Source organism: Pelodiscus sinensis, chromosome 5, assembly GCF_052426305.1.
Source record: "Pelodiscus sinensis isolate ZL-2025 chromosome 5, ASM5242630v1, whole genome shotgun sequence".
NCBI classification, from domain to species: domain Eukaryota; kingdom Metazoa; phylum Chordata; order Testudines; family Trionychidae; genus Pelodiscus; species Pelodiscus sinensis.
The window spans coordinates 27020269-27030581 of NC_143056.1; positions in this window are offsets into that span (position 1 = coordinate 27020269).

Here is a 10313-nt window from a genome sequence, read left to right on the forward strand (position 1 = left end):
ATGAAGTGATCAATAAGAAGCCAGGGGACTGAATGAGGAACTGAATGGAAAAGAAAAGAACTTACGTTCTCATATACAGTACTGTGTGTGGCATCACCACGCTTACTCTAATTATTGGGAAGGCCAGCTGCACAAAGGGCTAGCAATGTGCGAACAGAACCCCTCCTCCTTCTGCTGGTTTTACAAAGTAGAAGGATGGGGCATATTCAAAGCTGAACTGGTAGCAATTGTATCTCAAATTTCCTACATTCCTCCCCTCCAACTGCACTGTGTAGCTGTCTAGGTCTTTACTAAAGGAATCAATCTCAAAGAAGTTTGATTTGGAGTAAACTCTTATTTCCATTGGCAGGTGGGCTCGAGAAAATGAAATGCAGACTGTGTTCTAGCCAGCAGCATTTGCCAAGAACTGCCAAGCTATTAGGATGCCCACTTAAAATTCCATGTCTCCTCCCTTTATCCAGTTACTGCTCTAGCCCTGCATTTCGCAAGCGAGGCATTCTTTGCTGAGATGGGGCCAAATCTGTACAATGCATATTTGTTGCTGCACACATCAAGCTTAAATGAGTGAGCTGGGATGTGCATTTATGTCCCCGTTAGACAAATGCAGCAGGGTACAGGGAGTCTCCAGCTTAGGGACAGGTTGTGTTCCAGAAGTTCACTTGTAAGTCAGTTACTTGGAACAGTGAACACATTTTCCCATAGAAATGGTTATAAATGGTAGTTAGGTTCTCAGGCTAGCCCATAAAAGCCTATTTAACCCATAATGTAGCTAAAATACTGAATATTTGCAATGAAAAATAGTAGAAAGATTTTTTTTATGTAACCTTGAATCTGGTGCTTGAGGAAAGGCAAGTTTCATTAGAGAAAGATGAGGAAGTAGGTGGAGATTCTGAAGGAGACTTTGGAGCATCTCCTAGCTTCCTTCCCCCTACCCTCTGAAGGCTCTGCACTGGCTCCTGTGGCCAGCCACATTCCCCTCCTCCCCCGCTCCAGGGGGCTGCACCCAGGCCCTGCTCACCAGGAGGTGGCAAGTGGTGTGAGTACAGGCCGGAGGACTCTGGTTGCTGCTGGTGGCTGAAGAAAAGCATCAGTTTCCCTTTCAAAGCATTGCCTCTTTCCAGCTGCTGGCTTTATGACCACCCCCTGCTCCTCCAAAGTCCTCCAGCCAGCACTTGCCACCCATTCCTTGTGCCTGCTCACCCTGAGACTGCAGGTGAGTTTTTGTTTGTATGTGTAGATGTTCATAAGTGGGATGTTTGTCACTTGGGGAGAGCCCGTACATGCCTTTTGCAGGTTTGGCTCTGGAAGGCTACTCTGAAGCCCAAAGTACCAGGATGACTTGCCTTCTTTCCCCATCCTGCTCCCTCAGACTCAGGGCTTAATCCAGCAATCACCAAAGCCAGAGACTCCCATTGACTTTAACAGGCACTCAATCAAGTCCTGAGTGACCTCTTCTAACAAACTGTGGCCACATAATAAAGACTCCAAGATAATCTGTAAGGGAATCCAACCTGGGACTTGCAGCACTGAAAGCAAGCTGTTGAGATCGTGCAGTAACTGTTCACAGTGAACAAGAGGAAAGCTGTTATAGTCAAAGAGGTGATCATTCATATTAAACTAGTGTGTTACATACTCAAATCCCAACAGATCATAATCTGAAAGCCCTGAAGACCGACTCAAATTCAGGTCTGCAAGTGACGATGGAAGGCGCTGCTAGTTGACCCATTAGGCTGTCCAAGTGTAGGTGGGCTTGCTAATAATGAGTGGCATTAAAATTGCACCTTTAATTTAAGATTTTAAATTGCTCAGCAAACTGATTATTAAAATTTAAATACATATAATTCACCCATCACCAAATTGAAGTCACTGATGGTATTGAAGACCTGCAACCTTTGAACAAAGCAAATCAGCATGAAATAGCAGTGCCGCACAGACAGTGAAGAACACCATTTGCAACTGGAAACAGAAGGAAGCTTTAGGTCTGCAGAACAAAGTTGAGTTATCAAACCTAAAAGTGACCAAGAGAACAGGGTAAATGCCATATTCTTTCAGATAGCACCATAGGACCACATGTGGTCAGCATCTGGCTTCATGCATCATAACACTGCCAGCAATTTCAAAGTCCCTTATCAGCATGATCAGTCAATATGGACTCAGAAGAAAGAGTACCAACTTCTGAGTCCCCAAAACCAGTCACTGCAATCTGGTTTTGCCTTGAAGTCATTCTCTCAACTTTCCCTGTTTGCCTTGAGAGGCATTTAGCACTTCATCCTATGACCTATCACTGCATCAAGTAAATTCCATCTCAGGTCTCTTCTAGGGCAGACCTATATCAGCCATTGTTACAATGTTTTTTTCCCTCTCAGAAGTAAGCACAAACTCTTTACTTTAGGAAGCTGTAAATATAATTGAGTCACCAGATAATTTACATGCATTAGGAGGTAATGTTCAGAGCCAGCATCCCTAATAGAAGAAAGCCCTTATGCTTCTGCTGCTGCTTCTTTTTACAAACCCCTTTAAGCAAAGTTCACTAATGATCCTTCAAAATCAAGACTATAGGGTTGGCATTAGTACTCTTGCCTCTGGACCAGAAGATCCTAGCTTCACGTTCCACACCAGGCAATGGGCTCACACGCAGCACAGACAGTGCCATGACATTAGGTAAATGCTGTACTGACCTTCTCAGGATCAACCTGAGGACATAGAGGCTTCTTGAGAACAGTGGCCTTTTGCCTCCAGAACAACAGTCCAATTTAAGGTCTGCCCTCAGGGAGGAGATCTTGCTAATTTGCAACTGTGGGTACGTAGCTATGAAATGAGGAAGGCTTTGTTTTCTTCATGCTCCCTGCACAGGGAGACAGAGCAGGACCATCTGGGGTTGCTGGATGCACAGCTGTCTCCTCTTTGGCTAGTGAAAAACCAAGACCTTCCCTGCCCAGTTCTGCTCTGCTGTCCTAGTGAAAGGAACTATCCCCCTACTAGAAAAAGACAGAACTCTGGGCCTAGTGTCCTGCCCCAGTAGTCCCTCCCTCATTAATCAAGTGTTTTCCCAGAAGGACCAGCTTAGCAGTTGATTCTACCCTACTAACTCCACCCAGGCTTAATCAATGAAGCTATTGTCTCTCCTTGTCCCAGGGAAAGTGGGTTCAGTTTTCTTCCCATTGTGAATGCTTTCCATCAAATCACTCAATCTGCCCTGTGCAATTCTGTAGCTTGTCATATTGGTGATATTCATTCAGGCATGGAAGGCCCAGGCAAACACCCATACTAGAGCTGTATGAAGATAGAGCCTGGGTGCAGAAACTATGCACCTTCTCTACACCAGATAGGGTCTTTGTGTCAGCCTTGCATAGGCTAAGTCACCAGCTATGTGTGCGGAGCTAAGTAGGAGCCATTTACATTCAGTGACCCCAATACAACACACAGAGCCAGGACAGCTGGGTGGGTTGCTACTTTAAAAAGGTTGTAGTTCAACACAAATATCAACATATTAAATAGCCTATTGAGTAGAGTGATTCAGGGTACTGCACTGAAACCTTGCTTCTGGATGGAGTGAAGGGTAGATTTCAAGGACCTAGGGCTTGCATTTCACCCCCACCCAAATTGTTCATTCCTTAGTAGGGAAAAGTAATATCTCCTCAGGTTTAAGCAAACCTGGGCTGATTTTAAGGAGGTATCTGGGAAATTAACACTATAAAGCCAAAGTCATGTAACTAACAGATGAATTAATTCACACTCTCTCATGTAGAAGCATAGTAATGTAGGACTGAAAGATACCTCAGACCTGCACTGAGGCAGGAATGAGTATTATCTAGACCATGTTTGACAGGTATTTGTCTAACCTGCTCTTAATTTCCAGTGATGAAGATTCCACAGTCTCCCTAGGTAATGTATTACAGTGCTTAACTACCCTTCTCTCCAGGAAGAGAATAATGTTCATGCAGAGATTCCAGTTACATACCCTATATAAAGGTTTTGGACCAAATTCTGGCCTGAGCTGCAGCTGTCAGTGGGATGCCCTGGCCGTACTAGGAGCAAATCTGACTCAAAATTCATTTAATATGTTGATATTTGTATTGAACTACAACCCTTTTAAAGTAGCAACCCACCCAGCTGTCCTGGCTCTTGCAATACAAAACCTCTTACAGGCTAACTCAGATACCCCTCTGAAGCTTTTAATACACAACCAGTTTTTCAAGGTTGATAGTAAGCACATTGGTAAATTCACCAGTTTCCCAGTAACCTCATGGTGGGTTCCTGACACAGACTCTGTTGCCTTGCTCCTCTAATCCTTTAGGGGTTTCCTATTTGAAGTGCATCCATTTCTCTCTCTTGCTCAAATGCTAGAGGGTCTGAAGTAATTGCTATAAGCATTAAAGTTGTCATGCAAATAAAACGACTGCTGCAAAAGGCTCTCTCATGCCTTCACTCTTCAGTGGGTTTCCCCCAGCTAGAGGAAGTGCTTTTGCTTTCAGTAGTACATATACTCTTGGCAAAGTTCTGTTTTCCATGCTTTGCTGAACTCCTGAACACAGATGTCCCATTTGTGTTTCATTAGTACATCAGCCTCTCTGAGGCTTTCGACCTCTGCACTAGGCAATAATTACCTGGCTCAGACCCATTCCCTCACCAGCTGGCCTGGGAGCTGCTCTGCCCAGACCAGGGCTCTCTCTGCTGTCAGCCCTTTCCAGTCAACTGGACAGCTCAATCAGCAGAAAATATCAAATGCGGTTGTAGTTTGAGCTCAGCCAGCATTGTTTCTGCTTGATTTGACAGTGGTGCTCCAAAGAAAGATTATGCATCCCAAAATCTAGACAAGGGAAAGTCAAACTGGGGCATCAAGAGCTGAGAGCAGTTTGCTGAATTTGGAAAGTCATTTATTTCTTCCACCTGTTTTAAACATATCCTCCCAGACCATTTTCACTTCCCTTCTTATTCTCTCCCCAACTGCCCTCCCCCCACTCCCAAAGAGATAAGATTCTAGGCTGGAAGGAGCCCTTGTTTTGCTTCAGCAATGTTAGGAGAAATGGCTAACATGAATGGAAAAAAAAATCCTGACAATATTTTTATTCGTTAAAGAGTCTTGCAAGGGACAAAGTCTGGAAAGAAACTTTAAGGGCACATCTACACTCATCGCACCAGAGAAAGATGCCAGAGAAAGTTCAATTTAGCAAGTTTGATTTAGATTCGTAAATTGAACAGCTGGTGCCTGTACTCCTCACAGTTGTAAGGAGAAGAAAAGCCGAGGGGAGCATTTGCTCCCATGGGCCTCCAGCTGTGTGGACACCGCCAAGCTGGGCTTAAGGTAAGCCATCTCCAACTACATATTCTATGTAGTTTGAGTTACATACCTTAAGCTGATCTTTCAGGTCTAGTGCAGACCTGGCCTAAGAGCCCAGCATAGATCACAGTAACACTTCTTTGGGCTGTATAGATCACAGGCTTGGAAAGCCTAATTGGTAAAGTTTGATTTTAAAAGCCATATTTTCAATGCAGGTTGCAAACTACTAGCTGGCCTCAGAGACTGGAAGGAAAGAAAGTGTGAAGAGACCTGGATTCTGATCCTGACTTTACCATAGACTCACTCTGTGTCCTTGGACAAATCACTGAATCCTGGATTTCCCATTTTTCCTATTAATAAAATGAAATAAAATATATCTCTACCTACTTCCCAGTGACATTCTGTGGCTTAGTATATGTAAAGGACTTTGAGATCCTTATAAAGACAGAACTATCATTTATGTGGACAGCCACATGGTACTGTTTTATACTTGATTCTCCAAGGCAAAGAAAGAAGACAGCAGCTCCTTCGCTAAAACCACAAACCACATAGAAGTCAGTTATTTTTTCAGCACTCTGCCCAAATCAGGAAACACCACTCCAGGCCTCTATGCCAGGTTACTAAACAGTGCCTGCAGCTAAAGGGTTTCTGCCAACTTGTACAAGCTCTGTTGCTGCACATGGCAGTGGACTTATTTTTTTCTGGGGAGGTACAAATAGGCACCAGTTTTCATACAGATGTAATGCCTAGGATCCCTGCAGCAGCTTCTCCAGCCTACAAACCCAGGTAATGGCCAGAGCCTTTTTGCACCATTTATGCAGAGAGCCCTGAAAAGATTTCCTGGCCCGCCTTCTCTGTGCTGTCCAGGGCACAGAGCCACCATGTAACACCTTGCTGCTAGCTGCTTCCTTCACATGCTCCCAATTCAGGGGGCATTAAGCGTGGGAGGATCTCATATAGGCTAGAGCAAAATTCATCTTAGAAATGCTTAGGTTTAAAAGCAATATACAGTAATAGTAACACTTCAGTTACATTTAAAATATACTACACTATATTAATGAACCTACATTAAGGGCCACCCAGAGTAGCTCACAAAGCAAAGAATGAAGGAGACTGTTACTTGCCACATTCTACTAAGAGGAAAATTTAGCCATTCAAACCTAAATTTTAGCTATCAACCAAAAGCTGCACTACATATGAGTTAGAGGATGATCATAGTGAGAAGCCATAGAAAGAAGGCCAACCGACAAGAATATAAACAACAAGCTGGTCACCAGGAATGAGCAGCATATCTCTGGATCTCTCTGATTTGGATAGAGGAAAAACAGCAGTTTACTGGTTCCTAAATTCTATGGCAGACATTAGGAGAAGAGCCCTGGATGCTCTGGAAGAATGCTGAGGAATTTCTATTGGTCAGAGTATGTGAAAATCCCATGTGGTCCCAGAAACAAAGGGCATGAGTCAACATATATAATAGAATGAGACTACTTTAGGAACCAGCAAAGAAAAGAGAAGAAAGAGTTGGCACTTAGGGCATGTCTACACTAGGAAATTATTTTGAAATAGTTATTTCAGGAGTTATTAGTTTGAATTAAGTTATTTCAAAATTAGCTTATTCCCCAAGGAAAGCAGTACAACAGATTTCAAAATAACCATCCCATTATTTCAAAGTAACGAGCTTAGTAGTGTGGATGCTCCGCTTATTATTTCAAAGTAAGGGAGGTTATTTCAAAATAACTCTCTAGTGTAGACCAGAGCTGAGTCCTATAAGTTCCTCTGACAAATAAAGAAGCTAGAATCTGATTCTGGAAGCCAAACAATGGTGGGAAATTATATATCACTGGAATGCCTTTTGTGATGAGGTAACTGTTTAAAGTGGATGGTCACTATTTCAGCAGATGGGATACCAGGCTACCAGCTTCAAAAGCAGCCAGCTTCTAAAAGTGGGATTTCTTCTAAGTACACTAGAGTGAGGCTCATATCTCACTGCAAAAATCCTTAAGGGCCTCTGCTTTTAAAATAGAGAAGAGACAGGGAGGTGTGCCACAGAGAACAGAATTCAAAATGGGTGCCCTTAAAGGGGCAGGTGGCCTATAATTATTATTTTTATTCCTCAACTTTCCTCCCCAACCCTTTTCCTCCCCCCAACTTTTTTTTTTCCCAACAAAAAAATCCCTGGCGTTCCTCAAAAAAATATTGTTTGGTGTTCCTGGGTCTTAAAAAGTTTTAAGAAACACTATTCTACAGAAAATGAATAATTTTGTAAGAATATTAACATACGAGATTAAGTGCCTATTCACAAATGGGAGAATGTGGGAAATAAGCCAAGATAGCTATAAAGGATAGTGAGAGAAGGATAACATGATCTTGTGGGCCTAATGGAAACTTGGTGGGATGAGTGTCAATATTGATGGATTCAATCTATGCAGGATAAAACAACAAGAACAATACTTAGCAATGATACAGGGCATCTTTAAAACTCATTAACTAATTAATCTGCACAACATCCTTGGAAGCAGATAAGTTTTATTATTATCTAACAGAAGGCGGCAAGCACAAGAAGAAAAGGAGGAAGATGATACCAAGAGCCAGAAATGTTAACAGTGGAGTGGGTAGTGGCAAAATCAAAACGCACAAGTGCAGCAAAAGGGATGGGGAATCCTAAAGAGCACCACCATTCAGACAAATTCCCCTTTACTTATTTCCATCTTAATTTGGTCCTTCCAATCAGAGAACAAAACGAAAACAAAGGGGATAAGGACACAAGCAACAAATAATAGGGTATGGTTTGCATTACAAAGAAAAGGGGCACAAAAAAAGCAGAATGAGTTAATTCCAGCCAAGGAGAACTAAAAAGAATAAGATGGGATTCCATAAACATACCCAAGGGAAAAACTCTACTAGAGAAAGAGTAGGTTTATGCACACATTGAAACTAAGGACCAGAACCCACGGTCATTCATTCAAAAAAACCATTACTTACCTTGGTAACTTTTGTTCTTTGAGATGTGTTGCTCATGTCTGTTCCATGTAGGTGTGCACACACTGAGTGCAAGTGTCGCTGGAAGTTTTTCCCTTAGCAGTACCTGTTGGGCCAGCAGGGGAGATCCCCTGGAGTGGTGCCACTATATAACCTTATATGTAATCCTGCTGCCTTCTACCCCTTCAGTTCCTTCTTACTGGACTACTCCGAAGAAGGAGAGGTAGGTGGGATTTGGAATGGACATGAGTAACATCTCAAAGAACAGTTAGTTACCAAGGTAAATAACCTTTTTTTCTTCAACTGATAGCCCTATATGGAATGGACACGAGCAATGCCTACGCTGTGCAATTTTTGCGGAAGAGAAATAAGGGTTCTTACACAAGTTTTTCTGCGCAAAATGGCCCCGTCTACACTGTTTTTTTGTGCAAAAGCCTCTTCCACAAAAAGGATTGGAAGAGAATATGCAAATGAGAGCATGAGACATGCTAATAAGCGTTTCATTTGCATTTCCTCTTCCACAAAAATAGTGCTGTGTAGATGTAGCCTACGTGACTAAAAACAGAAACCCCAGGAGGTGGGATTGGAGTTCTAACCTTCAACTGAGTGGAGGACAGCCTAACCCAGAGCTGCATCCTCCCTAGCCTGATAGGCCAATGCATAATGAATGGCAAAAGTGTGGAGCAGACAATGTGGTAGTCCTACAAATGTGCAATAAAGGGACCTGGCCACGAAGGCCGTGGAGGAAGCCTGTGTCCTAGTGGAGAGGGCTGTAAGAGGAGGGGCTGGCACCATAGCCAGAGCATAGCACTCCTTAATACGTGAAGTGATCCAGGAAAAGATCCTCTGCACGGAGACTGGCTTCCCCCTCAGCCATTCTGCAATCACCACAAACAGCTGTGGGGTCTTACAAAAGGGCTTTGTCCTATCAAAATAAAATACTAACGCTCTTCTAACTTCTGGAATATGGAAAGCCTGTTCCTTACCTGAGTGACAGAGTTTGGGATAAACTGAGAAAAATGTCCTAGGAGATATGGAACTGAGACCCACCCTCAGAAGGAAGGCGAGGTGGGGGCGTAACCTAACCTTATCCTTAAAGAACACTGTATAAGTGGAGTCTGAGGTGAGAGCCCTCAGTTCAGATACATCTGGCAGATGTGATAGCCAGCAGGAAAGAAGTCTTCCAGGAAAGGTGTAGTATCAAACATGTCACCAGAGGCGCAAAAGGAGGCCCTGTGAGCTTGCTCAAGACTAGGTTGAAGTCCCACTGAGGGACAGGCTAACAAACATGCGGATAAAGCCTGTCCAGCCCTTTCAGAAACCAAGGTCCATGAGGTCTGCAAAGAGTGTCTTGCCCTGTGAGCCCAGATGTAAAGTGGAGATAGCTGCTAGGTTTGCCCTAACTGAAGACAAGAATAGGCCTTGGACCCTGAGATCTAGTAGGTAATCCAGGACCAGCAGGACCTGGGCATCTGTAGGTGACACTCCTTTTCGGATAGCCTCGATAGAGAAGCACTTTCACTTAGCCAGGTAGGTGGCCCTAGGAGATGGCTTTCTGCTCCCTAGAAAGACCTCCTGCATATGCTCTGAGCACTGCAGCTTCACCAGTGTCATGCCATTAGGTGAACGAAGCGCAGCCCAAGTCATGCATCATCATATCTGGGTCCAGAGGGACACTGATCAGCCTCTCACAGGAAAGGCTCAGGAGGGAAGTGTACCAGTGCTGCCTGGGCCATACCAGTGCAATAATTAGGGACACCCTGAACCCACAGGAGTACCTTGTGAACCAGCAGGAAGGGCAGAAATGCATATAGCAAACCCTCAGGCCAGGGAGTGATGAGTTCATCTCCCAGGAAACCCCAACTCAGCCCATAAGGGAGCAGAACCTGGGGCACTTCCCATTCTGTCAGGTTGCAAACAGGTCCAGGAGGGGAACCACTACTTGCAGAAGATTTGGAGAGCCACATCCCCCAAGAGATGACTTGTGGGGATGTGGCTGGAAAAGGACCTCTTCAACTGGTCCGCCAGAGTGTTCTGGGACCCCAGAAGGTAG